Source organism: Cuculus canorus, chromosome W, assembly GCF_017976375.1.
Source record: "Cuculus canorus isolate bCucCan1 chromosome W, bCucCan1.pri, whole genome shotgun sequence".
In the NCBI taxonomy this organism is placed as follows: domain Eukaryota; kingdom Metazoa; phylum Chordata; class Aves; order Cuculiformes; family Cuculidae; genus Cuculus; species Cuculus canorus.
The window spans coordinates 7,546,812-7,559,142 of NC_071440.1; the positions used below are offsets into that span (position 1 = coordinate 7,546,812).

The following is a 12,331-nucleotide window of genomic DNA, read 5'->3' on the forward strand; positions in this document are numbered from 1 at the left end:
ACCTGGACAGGCTAGAGAAGTAGGTCTGTGTGAACATCATGAGGTTCAACAAGGCCAAGTGCAAGGTCTTATACCTGGGTCAGGACAATCCCCGATTTCAGGACATTCTGGGGGATGACGTGCTTGAGAGCAGCCTTGCAGAGAAGGACTTGGGGGTGCTGGTTGATGAGAAGCTCGACATGAGCCGGCAATGTTGCTCAAGGAAGTTGTGGATGCCCCATCCCTGGAGGTGTTCAGGGCCAGGTTGGATGGGGTGTTGGGAAGAAAAGGAAAGAAAAGGAAAGGAAAGGAAAGGAAAGGAAAGGAAAGGAAAGGAAAGGAAAGGAAAGGAAAGGAAAGGAAAGGAAAGGAAAGGAAAGGAAAGGAAAGGAAAGGAAAGGAAAGGAAAGGAAAGGAAAGGAAAGGAAAGGAAAGGAAAGAAAAGAAAAGAAAAAAAAGAAAAGAAAAGAAAAGAAAAGAAAAGAAAAGAAAAGAAAAGAAAAGAAAAGAAAAGAAAAGAAAAGAAAAGAAAAGAAAAGAAAAGAAAAGAAAAGAAAAGAAAAGAAAAGAAAAGAAAAGAAAAGAAAAGAAAGAAAACCAGGATGCTATGGTCTTGATTACTGCAACCTTTTAACTTCTTAGAAAGGATCATAAATTAATGTTTCATTTTCTATGTCTACCAAAGCAAGAAATATGCACCTAAAGAGATTTTATGGTTTTACTTGTTACCTTCTTGGGATTAGAAGAAATATCCTAACGACTAAAGAAGCATGGAGGTCATTCTCATAGTATTTGAATCAACAGCTATTTATTATCAGATTATTAATGTCCCTGAAACAGTTTGAACTTAGGGGTCTATGCCTCAACCAAGCAGACATCAGAAAAGAAACTTCATTTTGAACTCAACCTGGAACAGCATTCCATTCTGGCCCTTTTATAAATCTACGTAGAACAGTAACTAAGTGGCCCTAATCCCAAACAACATAGATGAGAAGGCTTGTAGTTTTAGTTACAGAATATTCAGAGAGAAGGACTATAATCTACCTGCATTCTTTCTGGTGTCCAAGGAAGATTTTGCAGAACAGTCTAAAAAGTAACCATTTTAAGCAGTTTTTAATTGCCTACATGAAGATAACACATTATACTGCACAGGAGCATGACCTTTTCTACACCCTGCAGGTTCATGGAATGATCATCATTAAGCAGCTCTACGCAATTACCATACCATAGAACATCTCAAGTTGGAAGGGACCCATAAGGATCATCAAGTCCAACCATCCTGAATCACATGACCACATAAGCTTCCTACAGAGGTGGTCAATGCCCCAAGCCTGTCAGTGTTTAAGAGGCCTTTGGACAATACCCTTAATAACATGCTTTAACTTTTGTCAGCCCTGAAGGGGCAGTTGGACTAGAACCAAAACCATTCCATTCTACATTTTTAGCTTCATTCCCTAAGGAAAGCAGGCTCTTCCTCTTTCTGATTTGCCTCCTTCAAGATATTTGCATTGTTGTTTTGGTTTTATTCTCTAATTTGTACCAGGTTCATTTTCCCTGTCTAGACTCACTGCCAGTTGTCTTAGAGAGTAATTCTCTAGAACTGCTATTTCTATTCTACTCACTCCAGTCTCCTTCACAAGCCAAATCTCATTTATCTCTGTTTCCTCCATCTATCTCTCAACTGTAGGTTCCAATCACTCATATTTACATCCTCCTTCTCATTAGTGCCCAGTCCCAAATTTCTCTCCAAGTTTTTCCTCTGATCTCAGTATTCTCATATTCTTCAGTTCTTTTTTCAGTCCCTCTGCCTAGTCAGTTCCAGTTCTCTCATTGCACTCTCCATATTCCTTTCCAATTCTTCTTATCCAAGGTCCAATCCAATTCCTTTCTCTAACAATTGACATTCAGCCCAGCTCTTCATACAAAGTTTCCATCCACAAGTGAACTCTAGCCAGTATCCCATGTCCCCCACTTAGCACCTTAGATCATGTCTCCTATGCTGCCAGGTGCAGTTTCTTAACTCCTTACAGAAAAAGCCTGTTTTCACCCATAAGCCCTTGGCTACTGCATGTTCTGGCACTGAATGGGAAAGGTTATGTGTGTCACAGAATCCAAATATACAGGGCTTGCTCACTCAAATCCATGAGAATATCACGTGCACAGTCTAGTCAGAATGCATCTTTGCAGTATTCTCACAAAAAAAAATTGAAATATTCACAGATTACAGTTAGTAAACCCTAAGCATGTGAACTGATTTTTTTTTTAAAGGCTTGTATCCCGGCTAAATCCAGATGCTTTGTCATTCAAATGGCAAAAGGCATCCATGGAATAAAATCCCTCATGCTTTTTAAACCAAATTTCAAGTGTTCTAAAGGAGAGTGGTACTATCGGTTTCCACAGTAAAAGTTTCCAGAACCTTTAAAACATTGGAAAATATATTTTTTTGCTTTTTCTAATTTTCAAAACCAGTCAAAATATTTTCAACCAAGATTTTACACCCACAGTAATTAAATAAATCAGCACAAGGCATATATATGTCATTACATATTTTCAGCCCAAACAGTTAAAGTTTGGCAAAGTTATAAAAATCTTGTTTGGCTACTTTAATACTTGATGACATTATTGTGTGCCTATAATTTCAGCCAAATTAATTAATAATATATATCTGTTTCTGTTAACTACTGTCTCCTTTGTTTCTTGCCTTTTCAGTCCAATAAAGCACTTCAGCATGAGCTTAACTATATGCATACAAGTAGCCCCACAGTAGGAAATACACTTAAAATTTAGGTATATGTTTCAGCACATTGGTAATCTGAAGCATGCTTCTATGGTCCATTGTAGCTATCATTGTGTCTGTCAGTGACCTGTTAAATCTGCAGTGCAAGAACAATTACTCTTAGTGCTCTGAATTATAGCATATACATTATGTGAAATGCTTGGATATGCTGTCCAATATACCAGCACAATATAAAAGAGCACTTGAAGCACCATGAATAACAATAAATACTGAGAAATAGTTATCATTTCCAGAACCTTCCCTATTAAAAAAATATATTCTCATAAAATTGCAAAAATTGTATGTTCGTAGACATCCCAAACAGTATTCCTGCAACTTCTACATTGTTACAGACAGCAGTGTCATATTTTATAAGGTAGGCCTAATGGATGAAACTAGTGTGCAAATGTCAAATCTGAATTTTGTAAAGCAGTCTGGATTAAACTATCCATTTTGGTTGGTTGGTTGGGATTTCAGGGGTTAGGGAAGAGCAGGGCAGGTATCAGTATCTTTCACCACTTGAAGCTTGAAAAACTATCTATCTCACCATTTCCCAGTGACAAACAGAAAAATTATCATTAATGGTAATGAATTTTCAATCTGTATCTTATTTTTATGTAGCTTACAGACAAAGCAAAGATATCTCAGTGGCAAAGATAACCTTAGTAATGTAAATACATGCAAGTTGTCTTTTCAAGTAATAATAAAAATCCACACTGTTCTCCAGAAATCCACAAACCCTCCAAAACCTTAGGAAATCACAGAGGTTTGCTTAAGAGCAGCAGAATCAAATGAGGAAAGCATTGCTAATTTTTTCTGTATATATGGAGAACGATATTGGTATCATCAAAATTTTTTTTAAAAGACAGAAATTGTGTAATTTTCACTGTTTTTCTGCCTGAGAAGAGATATATATCAAAGCAAGCACTCAAACCATTCATATACAAGACTCATACACTCAAACAGCCAATCAACCAATACAGACTTGAGGAGAAACAAAGAGGACACTTTCTGTTTTTTCAAGGCAGTGCAAGCTATGTGGAAAAGTAAAAAGAGAAAAATGCCCATCTTCCTTCCTGCAGCGAATTGGCAGGGATCAAACTTACAAGACATTTACAAGTAGGGTCGTGCAAATAAATGGAGCAAGAATACTATGTTCATGGCAATCAAATATTCTCACTTTCTTTTGGTTCTCTCCTACCCTAATCTGCAAAGAAATCAATAGATTTTAATGCTTGTCTCTACATTGTTACTTTGATCATGCAACCTTTTTTACTAAATGAAATAGAAGTCTCTAATGATCTGGTAATTTTTAAACAAAATTTGCATGCTTGTGAGCCCCAACAAGAAAAAAGCATCTTGCGAAAAAACTGGTTTAGAGGACTGCTGAAAGATCAAGATAACTGAACACAAACCAGCTAATCCCTTCAGAAATTGATTTTGCTTATAACATGGATTTTAAAATATTTTTAGAAATTTCTTTTTCCTAACTTTAAAAACTGTTTATATCTACAGATATTACTATTTGAGAATGCTAACAGAAGTGCTGTTTAAAAAAGTTTACAACTGGATATAAAATTTGCATGATCCGATCCTTCTTTCTCCGAGATTTAAAGTTCAATAGAGTTTTGCCACTCAGTGAAATGTTAAGAGGTCCAAACTCCTAATCTGAACTAATCCAATTTTAAGGAATAAGAAAAGTAAAAAGATACATTTGCTGTGACAAAATAAGAAGGAAGATACTAAGAAAAATTTTAGACTTTTTCCTTTAACAGTTTAGATGAGCCATTATTTGGCTCTGACACAGCATGAGTAGAACAATTGTTTAATACGACTTTATCATCCATTATGTAATAAGGGTGACCTGAATCCTCAATTTGGAACAACTATTCCAAAATGGGAGGAAGTGGGGTAAAAACATTTATGTTTTTTCTCTTTTCATCTTCTTTACACTTTACAGATGTCATGCCTTCATTTTGGGGGTTTTACCTAGCTGTGCTGTACACAGCTGTACAGTTTATACCTCTGTGGTATAAAGTTTGATAATATTTTTCCTGAATTCATCTATCCAAACTTCAGATTTGTTGTTAAGCTACATAAAAAAAATAGGTAATTTATCCCCAAAGTCACAGAGGAGGGACAAAGAGAAACACCATAAAATGAATGCCATCTTTGGAACTGAAAACTTGCCAGAGGCTTCTGTAAGTGACTTACAAAATATCTTCATTTTATTTAATAGAAATTACCAAATGTCAAAAGGCAAATATTAAAGGTAGCTTATAGTGAGGTACTACACTACAAACGTATTTGGCATTGGATCAATCTGTAAAATATATTATATCCTTGATTACAAAAAAAAATTGAAAAAAACACACACCTTTCCAGACTTGAAAAATACTCCTCACTAAACTAGCCCATGATTTAAAATAAAACCATTTAAGTGTTTTATATAAGATAATCTATACACGAGCAATTATTTTTTCAGTTGTCTTTCTCCGCAGGGCTGCTCTCAGTCCATTTATCACTCAGCCTGTATCCATGTTTGGGACTGCCCTGACCGAGGTGCAGGACCTTGCACTTGGCTTTGTTGAACTTCATGAGGTTTGCACAGGCCCACCTCTTAAGCCTGTCCTGGTCCCTCTGGATGGCATCTCTTCCCTCTAGAGTATCAACCACACTATTCAGTTTGATGCCATCCACAAACTTGCTGAGAGTGCCCTCAATCCCACTGTCTGTCCCCAACAAAGATGTTAAATAATACTGGTCCTAATACAGACACCTGAGGGACACCATTTGTCACTGATCTCCACCCAGATACAGAGCCATTGATTGCAACTCTTTGAGTGCAACCATCCAGCCAATTTCTTATCCACTGTGTGGTCAACCTATCAAATCCATGTTTATCCAAGTTAGAGACAAGGATGTCATGTGGGACAGTATCAAATGCTTTGCACAAGTCCAGGTAGATGACATCAGTCACTCTTCCCTTATCCACCAATGCTGTAACCCTGTTGTAGAAGACACGAAATTTGTCATGATTTGCCTTTAGTGAAGCCATGTTGGCTGTCACCTATCAGTTCTCTGTTTTCCATGTGGCTTAGCATAGTTTCCAGGAAGATCTGCTCCATGATCTTGCCAGGCACAGAGGTGAGACTGATGATCAGCCTATAGTTCCCCAGGTCTTCCTTTTTTCCCTTTTTAAAAATGGGAGCTATGTTTCCCCTTTTCCAGTCACTGGGAACTTCACCAGTCTGACACGACTTCTCAAATATGTTGGATAGTGGCTTAGCAACTTCATCTGCCAGTTTCCTCAGGACCCTTGGATGCATCTCATCAGGTCCCATGGACTTATGCACACTCAAGTTCCTTAGATGGTCTCAAACCTGATCATCTCCTATGGTGGGCAGTTCTTCATTCCCCCAGTCCCTGCCTTTGGATACTCTGAGTTGGGTTGCATGGCTAGAGCACTTGCTAGTGAAGACCAAGACAAAAAAGTTGTTGAGTACCTCAGCCTTCTCCATGCTGGTTGTAGCCGGGTCTCCCATTTCAGTCATTGGGGAGGGGGGGTAAAGTTTCTTTCATCTTCCTTTGTTGTCCTATGTACCTAAAGAATCCCTTTTTCTTACTGGGTAAGAATCAGAGGAAAGGTCAACAAGGCAGATATCAAGGTGAGACTATCCAACCAAGATGAAGAGGCAGATGAAATATTCTATAAGCAGCTGGGACAATGTCACACCCTGAGGGAGACATAGTAGAACCCAGAACTGCATTTAAACAGTTAGTTTATTACCTATAATGTTACAATTCTAAGTCAAGAATATTAAGCTTAACTCTAATCAATATTAGCATCCTATAAGGATTTGTGAGGGACCATATGACCTGTACGGAGTTCGGTGATAAAGTCTTTAGATGCTTCCCTGAAGAAGTTGCTGCCAGTGAAGTTTCTGCAAACGCTCTGGTGTTCGGTGTTTGTAGATTGTTGACGTCGGTGGGGGATCTCAGACCATCTGAGAGGGAGCTCTGATTAAGGCTTGTCCTCTCATTCTCTTATAGTTCATTCTGGAGTGATAACATCTGGGGTACCAGTCAGCCCATCTCCTTTACTTTGGTCAGTGGCGCCTGATGGTATGGGACACAGTGGATTGCTTAATCCCCACCAACCATGTAGGAATCCAGAAAATCCAGGGTCATAGATCAGGATGCTTCCGTCACAAAAACTCATAGTCTAAATCACCCAAGTGCAACATCTGTAGATTTCTTTTCACAAATTTTATTAATCTATGGTGTAAATCTGATAAGGGAGGGGATGACCAGGTGCCAGTTTAGTCATCCTGATAGGCAAACGAGTGGCAGAGACATAATGGCTCATTCTCCCCGACTCATCCTTGCTGCACAGGTGGGCTTTGATATGGATGCTGATGTGGAGTGGCCACCAGACCTCCATCTGTCCCCTCTCCACCCCACGACTCAGAAAGACAGCAGCCCTCTTCAGCAGCTTCAAGAGGGGGAGGGATATGTCAGACAAGGCTCTTTACCTCATGGGGGACTTCAACTTACCAGATGTCTGCTGTAAATACAACGCAGTGGAGATGAAAGTCTAGGAGGTTCCTGGAGTGTGTGGCTGATAACTCCCTGACACAGCTGGTGAGTGAGCCAACTAGGGAAGGCTCCTCGCTGAACCTGTTGTTTGCAAACAGAGAAGGACTTGTGGGTGATGTGACGGTTGGAGGACATCTTGGACATGCTATCATGAAGTGATAGAGGTTTTGGTTCCTGGAGAAGGAAGGAATGCAGTTAGCAGAGCTGCCACCTTGGACATCAGGAGGGCAGATTTTGGCCTGTTTAGGGGCCTGGTTGACAGAGTCCCTTGGGAGGCAGTCCTGAAGGGCAAAGGAGTCCAGGAAGGCTGGATATTCTTTAAGGAGAAAATCTTAAAGGCACAGGAGCAGGCCATCTCCATGAGCCAGCAGGGAAGACGATCAGCCTGGCTGAATCTGCTACACCACTTAAGACACACACAAGTCTATGAGGCCAAATGGAATCTACCCAAGGGTATTGAGGGAGCTGGCAGAAGTGCTCACCAAGCCACTTTCCATCATTTATCAGCAGGTCTGGTTGACAAGGGAGGTCCCAGTAAACTGGAGGTTAGCAAATGTGATGCCCATCTACAAGAAGGACTGGAAGGAAGATCCAGGGAACTACAGGCCTGTCAGTCTGACCTCAGTGCCAGGGAAGGTCATGGAGCAGATCATCTTGAGTGCCATCAAACAGCACATACAGGACAATCAGGTGATCAGGCCCAGTCAACATGGGTTTATGAAAGGCAGGTGCTGCTTGACTAACTGAATTTCCTTCTATGACAAGGTGACTCAGTGGATGAGGGAAAGGCTATAGATGTTAATTACTTGGACTTTAAAAAAGCCTTTGACATTGTTTCCCACAGCATTCTCCTGGAGAAACTGTCTGCTCATGGCTTAGACAGGTGTACTCTTCACTGAGTAAGAAACTGCCTGGATGGCCGAGCCCAGAGAATTGTGGTGAGCAGAGCAAAACCCAGTTGGTAACTGGTCACAAGTGGTGTTCCCCAGGGCTCAGTTGTAGGGCCAGTTCTGTTTAATTACATTATCAGTTATCTGGACGAGGGGATCTTGTACACCCTCAGTAAGTTTGCAGACAACATCAACTTGGGCAAGAGTGTTTATTTGCTTGAGGGTAGGAAGACTATACAGAGGGATCTGGACAGGCTGGATGGATGGACGGAGGCCAGTTTTTATGAGATTTAACAAGACCAAGTGCCAGGTCCTGCACTTGGGTCATAACAACCCCATGACACGCTAAAGGGTTAGGAAGAATGGCTGGAAAGCTGCCTGGTAGAAAAGGACCTGGGGGTGTTTGTTGATTGACAGCTGGCTGAACATGAGTCAGCAGTGTGCCCAGGTGGCCTGAAAGGCCAACAGAAATGGTGTGCCCAGCAGGACTTGGGAAGTGATTGTCCGCCTGTACTTGGCGCTAGTGAGGCCGCACCTCTAATCCTCTGTTCAGTTTTGGGCCCCTCACTATAAGAAAGACATTGAGGTTCTGGAGTGTGTCCAGAGAAGAGCAATGAAGCTGGTGAAGGGTCTGGAGCACAAGTCTTATGAGGAGCAGCGGAGGAAATTGGGGCTGTTTAGTCTGGAGAAGAGGAGGCTAAGGGGAGACTTTATCACTCTCTACAACTACCTGAAATGAGTTTGTAGCAAGGTGAGTGTCAGTCTCTTCTCCCAAGTAACAAGTGATAGGATGAGGGGAAATGGCCTCAAGTTGTGCCAGGGGAGGTTTAGATTGGATATTAGGAAAACTGTCTTCACCAAAAGGGTGTTCAAGCATTTGGACAGGCTGCCCAGGGAAGTGGTTGAGTCACCATCCCTGGAGCTATTTAAAAGACAGGTAGGTGTGGCGCTTAGGGATACGGTTTAGTGGTGGAGCTGGCAGTGCTAGGTTAACAGTTGGACTTGATGATCTTAAATGTCCTTTCCAACCTAAATGTTTCTATGATTCTAAGATTTTTATGCCTCTAGCCAAGTTCAGCTCCAGCTGTATCTTGGCTTTCCTGATCCCATCCCTTCACTCTTGGGCCATATCCCTAGAGTCTCCCTAGGATGTGTATCCCTGCCTCCACTGCCTAAGGATTTTGGGTTTGTGTTTTAGTTTGGCTAAGTCTTGACTTAGCCAAGCTGGCCTCCTGCCTCTCCTGCCCAACTTCTTGCATGTTGGGATTAAGAGCTCTTGCACCCTTACAAAAAAGTCAGCAGGACACAGGAAGAAAAGTCAGCTAAAATGAAAAAAAAGACTGAAAATATTTTAATATTTCAGCCCTGGAATCAAAAGATTTTTTTTTTTGTATATAGCTTGTATCAGGTAGACTTTGCACAGTGAAATTAAAATAAACCAATAGGGCTACTCTTCGCCCGGTCAGATGAATCTCATGTTCTCTAATCTAGTCCCTAAAATACTGTAGCAAAATCCATCTCTCTGCCCCCCAAAAAACAACTCACACACACACACACAAGCAAAACAAACCAAAGCCACTCCTAGTTGAAGGTTCAAGACAAACTGAACAAAAACTCATCACTCGTATTCGGATTATTCATTGTCATGTTAAATGCAATTCTGAGGTAATACTATTTTTGCAGAAGACACATGCAAACATATTTTTAGTTAGAGGTCACTGGACCCTCTCAACAGCCTCTCTCAACCTTCTAGAAGCTGCAGCAGACTGACTCAGTAGCCTTGAGCAGGCTAAAGCCACTTATACACTTCCTTCTCCCCCTCCGTATTTGGCTTTCCCTCCTTTACAGCCATCACCTCCTGCCTGTACTAAACCAATCTCAGCAATGCAAAGCAAAGCTACAACTACTTACAACGAACTTAGAGACACTACTCAAAAGTCTTTTTTCCTTCCAATTACTTTGCACCTCCTATATCTGCAAGTAATGTATAACATTATAATATCTAAAGGATAACTCCTAAAACCCCACTCAACCAAACAACCACTATATTTACTGTGGGCATTTGAATCCACATGCTATGTTGTCAGTTTTCAGCATTTGTCTAATGCACTGTCAAGTTTCTCCCAGTCTGAAGTCTTTCTTTTTTTTTCCTACTGTGTATGTTTAAATAAAGAAATCCTTACATGGTTTTAGCAGATTTTATTTACTATTTTCATATCACAGTGCCAACAACTAAAGAAGTAGTTCTTGCGACTGTTTCAGCATTAGCCAATTTTGACAAAGTTCTAGCATTTAGTGTCCCTTTTACACACACACAAACACACAACGACTGTTTGCTTTCTTATAACACTTCTGCAGGTTTTTGATTTTTTTTTAAACGGACGAAAAATAAACGAAACGATGAACACACTGCTGCTTTCCCCTGTCTCTTGCAATGCAATATCTCTCGGAAGTAATCTCCTCCTCCTGCTTGCAGTAACCGTATTTTAACTCCCGGACAACAATTGCACTTCACTCCGTGCTCCCTCCCTGGCCCGGCCGCTGTCCGCAGCCCGGGCCCAGACACAGCAGGGCCAGACAGGTGGTAAAGACGACGACAAACGGGGAGAGGGCAGGAAGATACGCGGTGTGAAAAGTTGAGAGCCAGAGTTACAAAGCAGTGGTGGGAGGTTCCCAATCCCCCCGCCTCCACCCGGCGGCAGCACGGTCCTCAGCAGCCAGGCTGAGGCTCTTTGTTATCAAATTTGTCCCAAAACCTTGCGCTGCCACAAACATCCCCTGGCCCCAGCGCCCAAGTGCACTCCTCCGTCCTCGCCCTAGCGCGCCGACGACTCACTGGTCGCCCTCCCTGACGCCACATCCCTCCGCGCTGAGGAGCAAGGGAAGGGGGAGCGATGGTCTCCGCCAACACGACGTATGCTTCCCTCCTTCCCACTCACCCAGTCTCTGCCGGCCCCTCCTGTCCCGCCACCTCTCCTGCCGCAGGGCGCTGAGGGACCCCTTCCCGGATCCTTCTCGCCCGCAGCGTGGAGGGCAGCCTCGATCACCTCCCTCCGCATAAACCCCCAGCCCCCGTGTCGGTCCTTCCTGCCCACGGCGGTACGAGAGCCGGGGCCCCCGCGGCCCAACTCCTCCCTGCCTCCTGGCCCGGTCCCTTTCGGTCCCCACGGGCTCCCCGCTCCTTTCCCGGAGGGCGCATCTGGCCATATCACTCGTGAGCAGGAATGTTACGTTGTGCGAAGTATGTGCGTATGTATGCGCCCAGTCAGGCAGGTTGTACTCACTTCTCCCTGGCCTGGCTGTCGGATGGGACGCTGCTGTTGCTCTTGCCTTTGCCGTACATGCCTGCACAGAGCTCCGACTGCCACGACCTGTCAAGCCATCACAGCCACCCCGGGAACAGCCCCGTCACCATGGAGACAATCACACACACACACACACACACACACACACGGCCCCGTCACCATGGAGACACTGACACACACAAGTCAGTCACCATATCCCCCCCCCCACACACACACACCCCATTGGCCCGCTGCGTAGGTGATTGACCCCCCCCGCGCGGTGATTGACAGTGAGAGAACAGAACAGACTGTTTCTTTCTCCTCCCTCTCGCTCCTCTCACCCTCTCGGCTCCTTCTCCCCCTTCCTCCTCCCTTCCCCGCTTGCGCTCGCCCTTCCCCAGTGCAAGGGGGAATTAGAAACAGTTCTAGAAGGATTTTAAACAACCCGCTGTTCCGAGCGCGCAAGCTACCTGCCCTCCGTTGCTACCGAGACGAAGAAGAGCATGAAAGAAACAAGGAAAGCGCGGACTGGATTCCACAGCTAGCAACACTAGTCAGCTCCTAGTCCCACAGTTGTTCAGCCAGCTGCACTCCCTGCAAAAGTCCCCTCAGCAACTGCAAGGCCCTGACACCCATCCCCAAACTACCTCAGGGTCTGCCACCCCTTTTCTGACTCCTCTGGTCCACTGGAGATGTTCCTCACGTCCTACACTATGTGGGGGCCCACACCAAGGCTTGGCACTGCAACACCCTCACCCCTGAGCCCTCTGACCATCTCAGAGACCATTTCATGGGCCCTTCTA

At 43.3% G+C, this 12,331-nt stretch overlaps 1 pseudogene; it reads right to left on the reverse strand.

The window, feature by feature from the left end:
• Positions 1–11,587, reverse strand: part of LOC128850206 (single-stranded DNA-binding protein 2-like) — a 124,301-nt pseudogene extending 112,714 nt beyond the window's left edge.
• Between the last annotated feature and the right edge of the window lie 744 nt (positions 11,588–12,331).